This window comes from Tenrec ecaudatus, chromosome 10 (assembly GCF_050624435.1).
Source record: "Tenrec ecaudatus isolate mTenEca1 chromosome 10, mTenEca1.hap1, whole genome shotgun sequence".
NCBI lineage: Eukaryota > Metazoa > Chordata > Mammalia > Afrosoricida > Tenrecidae > Tenrec > Tenrec ecaudatus.
This window is the reverse complement of record NC_134539.1, coordinates 95,804,508-95,818,187: the sequence shown is the minus strand read 5'-3', so window position 1 is coordinate 95,818,187 and position 13,680 is coordinate 95,804,508. Positions and strand designations below refer to the sequence as shown.

Genomic DNA, 13,680 nt, shown 5'->3' with positions numbered 1-13,680 from the left:
AGAAAACAGGTCAAACAACAGGCTGTTGGCTAAAGTTTCAAGCACCAGAGGTCAGATGAAGACAAGCCAGGTACGAGATCCTGAACCGGAGAGAGAACTTTGCTAAAGTGCTCCTGTAGATGGCATGGAGACGGCCCCTTTAAGGGAACAGAGAGTGGTGACTTGAATCCCACTCTCTTGTAAGATGGAAACATGCCCCTTCCATCCCGCCTCAGTAACATAATGGACAATTCACTCCAAACGGGACCACAGTCAATGGAGTACTATGGCTAGAAGGCCCATATGCTGTAATTTACTGCACCACACCTTTATACACATACCCCTCCCGATAAGCCTGCATCTGCACCATGTTTACATTTACATCTATCTTCCATACACATATATGCATACATCTATAGCTATGTAACCACATATGTGATTTTGAGTTCTAATTGCGGTTGATGCAAAATTGTATATTGTATAGAATTGACCCACACCTCCCTTACTGATGCGGATGCCATTGTGTCATTATGTGCCAGGTCAAGCCAGGCAAACTGCACTCACAGTTGGAAATGCATCTGTCACTACTGAAACTGACAAATGGGTTCTGATTTAGAGCATCCCCCTGCTCTTCCCTCCAGCCACTGACAGCTGTCAGTGAAGGTTGATTTCTGTATGTATTCTTGTCTCATAAAAATATAATCATACAATGATTATCTTTCCCTGGTTGAATATTTCATTCAGTGTAATGTACTCTGGATTCACCTGTGTTACAATATGTATTCATGTTATTTATCGTGTGTTTCTTGATAGCTGCATCATATTCCATTGCATGCACGTCCCACATTTCCTTTATCCAGTCATCTATTGATGAGCATTAAGGTGGTTCCTATGTTTTAGCGCTTGTGAAAAGTGCTGAAATGAGTAGAGGTATTCACGTGTCTGTTTGTGTAGCTGCTATTAGAACGCCAGTGCCTAGAAGATATTTCTGTGTCTAGCTTTCTAAGGCAGCCCTGTACCATTTTCCACAGCGCTTGTAACATTTCATTTTGAAATTCTACAAGCAGTGGAAAGGGGTTCTAATCTCCTACATCCTTGCCAGGATTCCTTATTTTCATTCTTTTGAAAAAATCAGTGCCAAGTGAAATGGTATCTAATTTTACCCTTTTTATGTGATTTTCGATTATTCTCGAGACTATATAGTCAATATAAACACTGATCCAACATTTTCTACCTCTCCATGACGTTGACCACACCTTCAAGTTGTGTGATCATTTCCCCCCTCCTTTTCTGATTTGTCTCCTTTGCTGACACCAGCTCACTGCTGCTGATGGTTCTTATCATTCAAGCTTCTCTTGTCAATTTGACCCCATCTGGATCGTTCTTAAGAGCATACTTCTCAAAACAGACTTTTATTACCAATTAAGCTAAAATTTATTTGGTTCTAAGAAGGTTTCTGGGCTCTTTTTGGTTTAAGAGTTAAAGTTTATCTCGGGGAAATAGGTTCACTCCATGGCTATACAAAGTCTAAGTCAAAGTGTAATTCAAAAAGCTGGTGGTAATTTGAAATTCTGTCCTGCATTTATCCCCTTCAATCAGAATACAATGTGAAGTATGATAACCAGGCACCGTCCAACTCTGCTGTTCTTCTGGCCAAGGAAGCAGCCGTTCCGGGAGGCAATTAGCTACACGTTTCCATCCTTCTCCTATACCTGACTTCCCTTGGCCTCCTTTGCTTTAGTGAATAGAGACCAAGCTGGTGGGCACTTGGGAGCTTTTAAGACTCCATACACAGTGTAACAAACTAGGAAGTGGAAAATCACTAAACACATTATTAAGCCAATTAACTGGGATGTCCCATAAAATCATGAACCTAAACCTCCAAACCAAGTTCCACAAGGTGTTGGTTTGTACATAAGCAGCCTCAACGGCTGCTCTTTCTTAATTTTGCTTTGCATCTATTTAATAACTAATGATCATGAACATTTTTTTCATGCGTTTGTTGGCCACTTACTCTGTTTGTGTCTTTTTGTTCATTCAAGAACTGGGTTGTCTTTTTGTTGGTGAGATGTTTAAATTTTACATATGCTTCCTGGAGTAGAACTTGGTCTGATATGCTGTTCCCAATATGTATTTTCAGTCTGTAGCTTCCCTTTTCACTCTTTAGTTGACATTTTTGATGAACATAAGCATTTCGTCTTTATGAGATGCCCGTTATCCAAACTGACTTCTGTTGCTTTTGCATTTGTACTTGTTTCTGATCATTACAAAGTAGGCTTTAATTGAAAAAAAAAATCTTATAGTTCTTAAAGGAGCTTGTTTTACCTTTTGTCCCAAGGTGGACTAAATAAAACCAACAAGAAACAGCAAAAATAGTTGTTATGGAGTTTAACTGACTCCTAGTGACCTTACGTATTTCACAGTAAAATGATGCTGCCTAGGATTTTTGACGTTTTCTTTTTCAGAAGTTCCTCACTAAGCCTTGCTTCCAAGGTGGAGTTGAACCTCCAACCTGCCAAATGTGTTAACTAATCGAGCCACTCAGGCACTACAGTAAATTATAGTGGCCTTCAACGAGAGTTACTCAGGAAATATTGGGATAGAAGAGCCTCAGCACTGCCCTGCTTTTCTGCCCTACACTTGACTTGTTTATTTGGGTAGTGACAGCGTGGACAGAAACCGGCTGACTGTGTTGTCCGACATAGGAGCCATCTGCCATGTGTGGGATACTTGAAATGAAGGAGTGCAGTTGGGGGTCTGAATTGTTAAGCATAGTTTAATTCATCTACATTTAAAAATTAATACTCAATAAAATGATTAGAGAACTTTAAAATATGTGTGTCATTACTTGATGGTATAAATCTACTTTTCTAACAGTAAATTTTATGATCTCTGAAATCAGATCAAGTATTTCTGATATTCAATTTGAATATTAAATTTAGAGGATGGTGTGTGGAGCACATCTAATCACTAATTTTTAATTGTTAATGCTAGCCACTGTTGAGTAGGACCCAACTCATGGTGGCCCATGCAGGAGAAATGACACAAAGCCTGGCTCTGCATCATTCCATGATTGGTTAGTTGTGGATTAGACTGTTGTGCTCCATATAATTTTCCCTGACTTAGTTTTGGAAGTATGAAGGGGCTTAAGAATGTCCTTGGGAATTGTTACCCCCATTACTGTTTTTGAGGAGTTTATTTATCTTGGATTTTGTGCATCAAAAGATATGGGTTGTATAAAAGAATATACGTGGGTCTAGCAAGAGTAGTGAGGGGAAACTGAGGCCAGAATAGTGTGTGTGTGTGTGTATTAAAGATCTAGAGGATAGTTATGTGCTTCATCAGCCCTGTCCTGCACTCTGGATGTATCAGCCCTTCTGTGTGGCCCTTTTGTGAGGGACGATGGTTCCATTATCTTAAAGGTGGGTTTTGGATTTCTACTTGGTCCATGCTCTTTCATGTCAATTTGCTTACTTGTTTTTGAACTTCGGATACCTGTTCTCATCAACACCTCATGATCACACAGGCTGGTGTACTTCTTCCATGTGTGATTTCTTGTTTCCCTGCTAGATGGTCACTTGTTTAACTTCAAGCCTTTAAGATTTCGGGTGCTATATCTTTTAATAGCTGGGCATCATCTACTTTTTTCACCACATTAGCTTATATATGCACCCATTTTGTCTTCATCGATTGTGTCCCAGAGGTGAGTATCATACCTTACCACAGTATTAGAACAAATAGTTCTTGTACTGAGGTAAGATTTAAGTAGAGGCCCAATAGCCACCTGCTTCCTTACTGTATATGGATACAAATATGCCCATCTTTATATATGTATCTATTTACATAGATACATATCTATATTTATATGTATACATATAATTGTTACTTCCTAGTTCTTTCCTATATTTCTTTTTTCTTTCTTCCTGCCCCACTACCATGTTTAACTATCATTTGCCTCTCAGAAATTCCTCTAAGATACATTACAATTGGCATGGGTATGAGGGGGAGGGGGAATTGATAACAATGATGAATGTATAACCCCACTTGGGGGGAATGAACAACAGAATTGTAGGTGATGGATACATTGGATGGTGTAAGATATGGTAATATATTTAGGGGCCATGGGGATGGTAGGGAGGGGATAAAGGGGTCTGATATCAAAGAGTTCAAGAAGAAAGAAAATGTATTGAACATAATGAAAACAATCATACAATTATGCTTGAGCTAATGGAATTATAAATTGTAAAAATATCTGTAAGACCCACTAATAAAATGCTTTTAAAAAGTCTATGGGAAAATATATCATACTTCAGTAATGTTTTTGTTATGTGCCATTGAGTCAGCTCTAGCTAATGGCAGCCTTACAGTGATGATATACTGTAGATAGGGAATTCAAAGAATCACATACACACAAAAGATTGTAGGTCTTAATTGAAAGATTCAACAGGTGGCAGGGTATAAGATAAGCCTAAAAATCAGTTGGATTTCTGTTTACTAAGAAATAAACTCTGAAAAGGAAATCAGGAAAACAATATTTATAATAGTCATCCAAAAGACGAAATACTTAAGAATAAATGTAACCAGAGAAACAAAGACTTATACAAAGAAAACTTCAAAACCCTACTACAAGAAACCAAAAGAGACCTAACAAATTGGTAAAATATACCATTGTCATGGATAGAAAGACTTAACATTGTAAAAATATCAATTCTATCCCAAACAATTAACAAATATAATTGCATACCCAGTACAGATTCAACATCATTCTTTATATTTTGTTTTCTTTAATTTTTGTTTTATTGGGGTAAATATATATGTAACAAAACATTTGTCACTTGAATTCGTTTTACATATCGATGGCATGGATTTTACTCAATGTGCTGTGCAACCATTATCCATTCCCCCATTTTCATCACCCTTAGCAAAACTCAGTGCTTCCCCTTTAAAAAGTAGTTTTCTTGATATGAAATTCATAATCGTACACTTCCATAGTTGAGCCCCTTTTAAAAGGAGTTGTACATATATCATCATAGTCAGTCTGCTGCTCCTCCCCCCTTCCCTCATTCATTATTTTCTCCCCATTTCCCCTTACTCTCCTTACCCCCCACCCCTGATGTGTTAGGCCGGGTTGTCTAGAGAAACCAATTCCGTGACACTCGTATATGTATAAGAGAGAGCTTTATATCAAAAGTAGTTATATATCAGAAAACATCCCAGCCCAGTCCAGATCCAGTCCATAAGTCTGATACTAGTCATTAGGTTCAATACCAGTTCATAAATCCCTGCTCAGATTCATGCAGCCATAAGCAATGATGCAGAATGCAGGAAGATCACAGCCTGGTGGGTGAAAAGTCTTGTGAATCAAATGGCGGTGGATGCATCACAGGGCTGGTGCCGGCCTTGACATGGCTCACAAGCAGGCAAGTGAAGGGGGGGGGGGGGGAGAGAGAGAGAGAGAAAGTTTCCAAGATAATTCTTATGAGGAAACCACACCCACCAGGTGGTACCATCAGGCTGTGACCTCATTGACAGTCTGGACTTCATCCATAGCTTCTTATGGGCCCCATGATTTTACAAAAAAACTATCACACCCGGTAAACCATTGCAACAGTTATTGTCTCTATGCATCCACTCCTCCTGTGCTTCACAAACTGGGAAACCTCGCAGACACAATAAACACACAAAACAAACAAAGACAAAATGAAACAGAAAGGGAAATTGCAATAATAATGATAAAAATTGAAACGAAGTGTAAGAAATAAAAGGCCACTAACAGTGTTTAAAAACCAGAGAAGAAATTTCTGTCATGGAACAAGTGAGAAATATTTAGACCTAGAGCAAATTTAAGTTGTGTCAAAAGGGAAGTCAACTGATCCAGTAGCATACTATACCATGGTTCAATCCCCATAGTCAAGTTTACAATAATCTCTCTCTGATGGCAATGCTGTTCAGCCTGACTAGATACTCGGGAAGACAGATTATCCTCTAAATATAAGGTACTATTTGTGGCCCCAGAGGGTTCACCAGAAGAGTAAAATGAGAATGCACAGACTGGAGGAAATATTTGACAATAACCTCTCAGACAGGGGACTAATCTCTCAAGTTTACAGAAAACCTCAACACTTCAACAACAAAAGGACTAATGATCCAATTTTGTAAATGGGAAGAGGCTATAAAGAAACACTATACTAAAGAAGACGTGTTGGCAAGCAAGGAATATAAGAGGAACTACATGCAATCATCAGGCATTGGAAAGATGCAAATCAAAAGGATAATGAGCTATCACGCCACCCTTTGCATTAATGGTAAAACTCAAAACCAAACCAAAGCAGAGAGCAACACATGCTGGCAGGGGTGCAGAGAGACTGTAACCCCCATAAAATACTCGTGGGAAGATTTTAAAAAGGTGCAACTACTTTGGATAGCAGTTTGGCACTTCCTCAAAAAGGTAGGAATGGAAATACTATGTGACTTAGAAACCCTCTATTAGTATAGCTCCTCAAGAGCTATCAGCCGTCACATGAACAGATATGTGTTCACCCGTGTTCAAGAATAAAAATGAATCTGAAAACCACCTCATAGCATGGATAGATATGGAGGACATTGTGTTGAGTGAAATTAGTCACAAACAATCATATATTGTATGAGGCCAGTGTTATAATTGGCAAGAAAAGGTTTTCAATGAAAAAAAATTATCTGATAATTTTCAGGAGTTGGAGGGGAAGGATGAGGCCAGGGTTATAAATGGCAAGAAAAGGTTTTCAATGAAAAAAAATTATCTGATAATTTTCAGGATGTGAGAGAGGAAGGATGCGGCCAGTATTATAAACAGCAAGAAAAGGTTTTCCATGGAAAAGAGTTATCTGATGATTTTCAGGAGTGAGAGAGGAAGGGAGGAGGTAAAATGTTGTTAGGTACTATTGAGTTGTTCAGACCCATGGCGACACTATGCACAACCGAACGAAACACTGCCTGGTCCTGTACCATCCCCACAATGGTTCCTGTGCTTGAGCCTGTTGTTTCAGCCACCGGTTCAGTCCATCTCCCTGAAGACCATCCTATATTTTGATGCCCCTCTGCTTTACCAAGCATGATGCCCTTCTGCAGGGACTAGTCCCTTCTGGCATCCTGTCCAAATGTGTGGGATGAAGTCTTGCCGTCTTGCCCTAAGGATCACGTGGGCTGTCCACTTCTCTGAAGACAGATTTGTTTGTCCTTTAGAAGTCCCTGATATCTTCGGTGTTCTTCTTCAGCTCCACAGTTCAAGCACATGGACTCTTTTGTGCTCTTCCTTACTTAATGTTCACCTTTCACATGTGTGCAAGGCAACTGAAAATGCCATGGCTCGGGCGAGGCATGCCTTAGTTCTCAAAGCAACCTCCCCGCTTTTCAACACTCTAAGGAGGTCTTGGGAACAGATTTGCCAATGCAACGAATTGCTTGATCTCTTAGCTGGTGTTTCCATGAAGTGATTGTGGAGCTAAGCAAGACAAAATCCTGGACAACTTCAATATTTTCTCTATCATGTTACCTATTGATCCAGTTGTGAGGAATTTAGTGTTCTTTACACTGAGTTGTAATCCACACTGAAGGCTGTAACCGTGGATCTTCATTATCAAATGCTTCAAGTCCTCCTTCCTAGAGGCTAGAGGGTGGAAAAGTGTTAATTCCAATGTAGGAAAAAGCAATATATAGTAAAAGGGAAGTTAAAAGAATGACGAAGGCACGGGAGACCCTGGGAGGTTTGCAAGAATTAAAGGCAATATGGGTAAATACTGTTGTATACATGAATATACAACATATATACAGTTATAACTGGAATATATATATATATATAATTCCTGCAATGATGGTGGTCTTTGAGTTGGTGCTTAGAGTGACATGCAGACTAAACAGATGTGGGAGGGAGAGTTGAAGTATATCCACTGTGTTAGTTTGGGTAGACTAGAGAAATAAATCATGGACACTCATATATGTATAAGAAAGAGCTTCGTGCATGCCGTTCATGGAGCTGGACATCAACCTGCCCGCCGACTGCGTGCCCGCGGGGCTGAAGAAGCGGCTTTGTGCCGCGACCGCCGCCATCCTGGGCAAACCCGAGGAGCGCGTGAACGTGACGGTGCACCCTGACCTGGCCATGGCGGTGAACAGCTCCGCCGAGGCTGCGCCCAGCTGTTGGTGTCCTCCATTGGCGTGGTGGGCACGGCCAAGGAGAACCGAGGCCACAGCGCCCGCTTCTTTGAGGTCCTCACCAAGGAGCTGGCCCTAGCCCAGGACCGGATAATTATCCGCTTTTTCCCCGTGGAGCCCTGGCAGATTGGCAAGAAAGGCATACTGTAGTTCACAAAAACAATTTGATACCTCCTAATTTGGTGAGTAGCAACTGGAATCGTGAAAGCTTATGAACAGCCATCCACTATTATTCTTTCCCTGTTCATCGGGAAAAAGAATGATGCTTATTAAAAGACATATGGCAGCAGTTGGTCCAGGGAACGAATGGACCACACAAACACCGATGTCCACAGCCCTGAGACCAGAAGAACGAGACGGTGTCTGACTACTACTATCAACTGGTCTGAAAAGGATCACTGTCTTCATGATGTGTGGTTCCATCTTCTAATATTATGTGGGATAATGTTTTGTTGTGATTCATAGGATTTACATTGGCAGAATTTTGGAAGTAGAGCATCAGGCCTCTCTTCCCAGCCTATCTTGGTCCGGAAGCTCGGTTGAAATCTATCCACCATGAATGCCACACCTGGAATCTGAAAGACTGGCAGCATGGCATCGAGCACTGTCAAACTCAAACAAAACAAAACACCTAAAACACTGTTATCAAATTAATTCTGACTCCCAGGAACCTATTGTGCAGGGCACAACCGCCCCTGTGGATTTTGAGACCACAACTCTCAATGGATGTAGAAAACCTCATCCTTCTTCCTCAGAATTCTGCTGGTTTCAATCTGCTACCTGGAGGTTAGCAGCCCAACACTGAATCCATTATGCTTCCATCACAGCAACACCATAGCAACAGACAGAGTATGACAAGCTGAAAGATTGTGGTGGATGGAACAGTTTATTTTGAAAAGGGCCCTGGCATTGGCTGTCGCCAACCTCTCTCCTGTCTCGGGAGAAGCAGGGAGCTGCTTCATTGTGCCCTTTTGTAGTTGGGACTTACGGTGTGGGTTGGCATGCCTTGACTGTTCTTGTTCCGTGCTCTTGTCAAGGGTCTTTCTGTTTGTCACTGACCCTCTTCCCTGGCAAGCACAAGGTTCTCTCCCAAGTCTTCTCCTGATACCATGTGCACAGTGTGGGACACCAACTCCCACCGCCCTCACGCTTAAGGAGCATTCTGGCTGTAATTCTTCCAAGCCAGATTGGTTTGTTCTTTGGCAGTTCATAGCACTTTGAGTGTTTTTTGACATTAGTGTAATCCAAGTGCATCCATTCTTGTGTCTATTTATTGTCCAGCTTCCACAAGCAGATCAAGTGATTAAAAATAACACGGCTTGGGTCAGGCCAGCTTTATTCCTCAAAGTGGAATCTTTGCACTTCCAACACTTTCAAGAGGCTATTTGTGTCGAATTGCCCAATGCAACACATCCTTTGATCTCTTGACTGCTGCTTCCATGGGCATTGGTTATGGATCCAAGCAAGATGAGACTTCCCCTCTTTTCTTCCTTTATCATGATGTTGTCTATCGGTGTAAGTGTGACTGTTTACACAGGATTGTAATCCATAATGAAGCCTCTAAGCGTGTGTTAGCTACATATTGAAGGTTGTTGGTAAAATGTCCTGAAACTCTGACGCCATGTTCTTCTTCGTATGGCCCAGCTTCTTGGATTGTCCTCGCAGCGTGCGGACGGCACAAGGATGGCAAGAGGACGCTGGCCTGACCCCCCTTTTCCTGATTATAAATCACGCACACTCCTTCAGCATTGTAACCGGGGCTTAGCTCTTCTTCTTCAGTCCTTTCAGCTGGCTATATGCCGAGCGCAATCTTCTTTGCTCGGTTTTCCACCTATAGATCTTTGCACGGTTCTTTATAATGCTTTACTTTGTCTTCTGGAGCACACCTTCGGGATTTTTTATTCAGATTTTACTCCATCATCTCTTCCGTTAGTTTGTGTCTCCGACTGTACAAATGATGGAAATGGAACCACTGATTATGACCAATTGCTTTCTTGGATACACATATATGACCCATTTTTGTATCTTTATTTTTTAAATAAAAAACCATTTTCTTTTATTTTTAAATATTTTATCTACTTAGTAAACAATTTTATTGGGACATAATCCAAAAATCATACACTTCAATAGTTCACTCATATCAAAAAGTGTTGTTTAATAATCACCACAATCAATTTTAGAACATTTTTTCCTTGTACTCCTTGTTATTAGCTCCCCATTCCCCCCCCCAACTCCTGGCTGTACCCCCCAAAAAAAACCCTTTAATCCAGTTACTGTCTCTCTAGGTCTACCCATCCTGGAGATTATATACCCCAAACATGCAAAAATACAAAACACAGAGTCAAAGAGCTAATAACAATAACAAGAATAAAACAGAAAAATCCCAGTTTGAAAGAAAACAGAAAACATTAGAAACTAGGACAACTTTCAAATGGGTCAAAAGGGAGAGCAAATGATAAGGTATTCCATTTTTAACTTAAGTGTATCTGTCCCAATCCGCTTTCCACTGTATTCTGTATGATTGGAAGGCTATTGACTTCCCTGGTCTGTGTTCAGAGGGCTCCATCCACATGTAGTTCCCCTGTACATTTTACTTTTTAAACTGCTGGAACTTTTAGGTGTGTCAAAAAGAAACCAAAAAGGATCAAATCAGATGTTTCAGTTTAACCATTCAAATCAGATGTTCCATTTTAATCTGCTATAATTGTCTCTACAGTGCTTCCCATGTGATAACCAGGCTGTGCACATCCCTCTACTATGTTCAGAGGGAAGTAACTGGAGGCTTAATCTATGTGTAGATCCTGCAAAGGCATTCGGTGCTTCCACAAGTCAGGAGTTCCCAATTTAAGCTCTGATACCAGTCCTTCCTTCAGATTTGAATTATATTACTTAAAATCCTTGGATCACACAGGCTGGTGTGCTTCTTCCATGTGGATTTAGTTGATGTTTCACTTAGGAGGCTGCTTGTTGGAAGATGACTCTTTAAGACCCCTGACACTATTCTTTCTGATAGCTGAGGACCGTCTAATTTCTTCACCACATTTTGGTATAGCACCCATATCTTCAATAGCCTCTTCATGGGGGCAAGTATCAAACAGAGTGATGCCCTGACCTCCTTTTAATCGACAGGAAATTGAAAGAGAGGCTCCGAACTTAGAATCATTAGGCAAATGGGTGGTGGAGGTGTGCATTCAATTCAGGCCATGCCCGTGATCATGCCCAGGACCATGATTGGAGTGCGTTGCTAGGTGGTGGCCTCTCTAAACCTGCTCTCCGTATGTGGAGCCATGCTTGCCAGTTTGTATGTCCATCCTCAGCAGCAAAGGTCCATGCTGGCAGCCTTAGGAGTTGTGGGTGGTCACCTCAACTTGGGTCTTCCTCATGCCCAACTGTACATGCTGCTGTCTGGCATGGTACAGTGTTCACGAAGCTCCCGAGGCCTCCTAGATACATAAGCAGATTTTTTTCTCTGTTGGAATAAGTGTCTTGTAAGTGGCCTGTACCTCCATGCCTCGCCAGCTTTTAGGTGAGCTCACAGAATGCTAAATAACCCCCCTTTGATGTTACGCCGGAGACATGTTTGTGTTATAAATGGGAACAGATTGCATTTGGCTCTAGGTGATGCATGATGCCTGTCACGTTCTCCTCATGCCAGGACACTTAGAGGAGACTTCATTTATTTCTGCCTGGGCCGTTCCAAGTCTGTGGCATACTGGGGCTTGCCATTGCCCTGTGCAATCACAAGAGAACGCCACAGTGCACAGGGGCAGTCAAACCTGGGGGGTGGGGGGCACAAAGACACCGCTGCTTCCATGGGGACTTGGCTTTCGCTCTCCTGGTACCTGGCAGCATGATGAGAGGGATATTTAGCTTTTGGGGGGGCCCTACTTTGGTGTCAGACTTCTCTTCAAATCCCAGCTATGGCTTCTCCTCCACACTGGCTATGTGGCTTGAAGGAGTCATGTAACTTGCGTGCCCCTCTGATCAGTGAGAGGAAATGCTGACTCATGGTGGATGGCAGGATCTCATGGACAATCGTCACTGGGGCCTGATATGGGTGTTAGGAACACCTTGCTATAACGGGCAGCAAAGGAAGAAGATTCACGTGGGTTCTGAAGAACCCAGGCTTCTTTTTCAGAGGCAGTGTGCCCCTCACCGGAAGTATAAGGCTGAGGTGTGGTGGCTTTGCTTTTTAGGTCTGTGGGGTGTGGTGTGGTGATGCAGGAGGGCTAAGGGCACGCCGGAGACAGGTTGTGTGATCGCTAACTCTTAAGGAAGAGGGAGATGTAGAGATCCCCAGACAAGTCAACTTGGCTTTGAATTTTCATATGGATACCAGGGAACAATTAGCCCTCTGGCTACAATAGCCTTTTTTTCGTCCTTCTCCATTCCTGCAGGACAGAGAAGGCTTTGCCTTCATCCCCAAAGAGCTCCTGAGTCCTGCATTGTTCACACAGCCCAGTATCATTCTGGGTCTCATGACCATCCAGCCTCTTAGAGGGTAGGCAACCCCCTTTTTTCTATTTCAGTTGTCCTTGATATAAGGTGCATTTTTGGACTGTGCATGCATATGGTCTTTGTGTTTTCCAGGTACACTGGGTCCACTATGTTGAGGATAGTATTTTGGAAGTACCGTAGGAACATATGGGTATAAAGATGGGAGGAAATGGTCAAGCATACTTGGCATCATGGCTGAATTTTCTCCAAGCTCAAGGAAAGTCTTGGTACTGGACAACCAGACAATGGAGAGGTGGTAGAGGTTTATGCACAGTTGTGCAGATCCATTATTTATATACTGTGTCATATAATGCTAATGTGTAGAACCTATGCAAAAGGGATTCTCAACAAATCCTAATGGGGTTGTTTTTGTACTATTTAACGAGCTTCAAGTGATGTTTTCATGAAATACAGTGATTGACTTGGCTCAGGTCATTGCTCAGTCAGATGCTCTGATTCACATTCGCCCCCCGCCAGCCCACCCCCGCCCTCTCCAGAATGATTTGTGGGAAGGATCTCTCCCGTATTGTTCAAGTTCCTTTCACTTGCCAAAGGGGGCATAGATTTGCTTAAACGTTTCAGTAGCTCTCAATGTTCCTTCCTACGTGGGCTCTGTCGAGCATCCTGGTTTGCTGCAATCTTCGAGGGCTGCTCTGAGCTATAAGTGTCAGAGTGGTTAGCAGGGCAGCTTAGATTAGGTCGGGATATGCTTTTCATATAGGCCTGACTCCAAGTTGTCAGTATTTCAATTCATTCAGCTAGCGGGTTGGAGAAGCAAATCCAAATATATTCATTGCCTTGAAAATTCAACAAGTGTGCCATTGTATTCATGACACATTCATGGGCAGCATTTAGCATTTACTTTGCAGAGACTATTAGGGACAAACCGCAGAGCATAAAGACCCAAAAAAGTTGAACACATTTGACAAGTTCCTACATTCTCATATAATAGATATGTCTTATTGAAACATTTAAAATAATAACAAAAGCCAAACAAGCCCATTGTGGATGAGT

At 41.8% G+C, this 13,680-nt stretch overlaps 1 protein-coding gene and 1 pseudogene across 1 annotated transcript in view; both read left to right on the top strand.

Moving 5' to 3' along the window:
- The window catches only part of GRID1 (glutamate ionotropic receptor delta type subunit 1), a 900,473-nt gene that overhangs the window by 431,271 nt on the left and 455,522 nt on the right, over window positions 1-13,680 (top strand). The gene's annotated exons all lie outside the window — the stretch shown is intronic.
- Window positions 7,976-8,319, top strand: LOC142460208 (D-dopachrome decarboxylase-like; annotated as a pseudogene).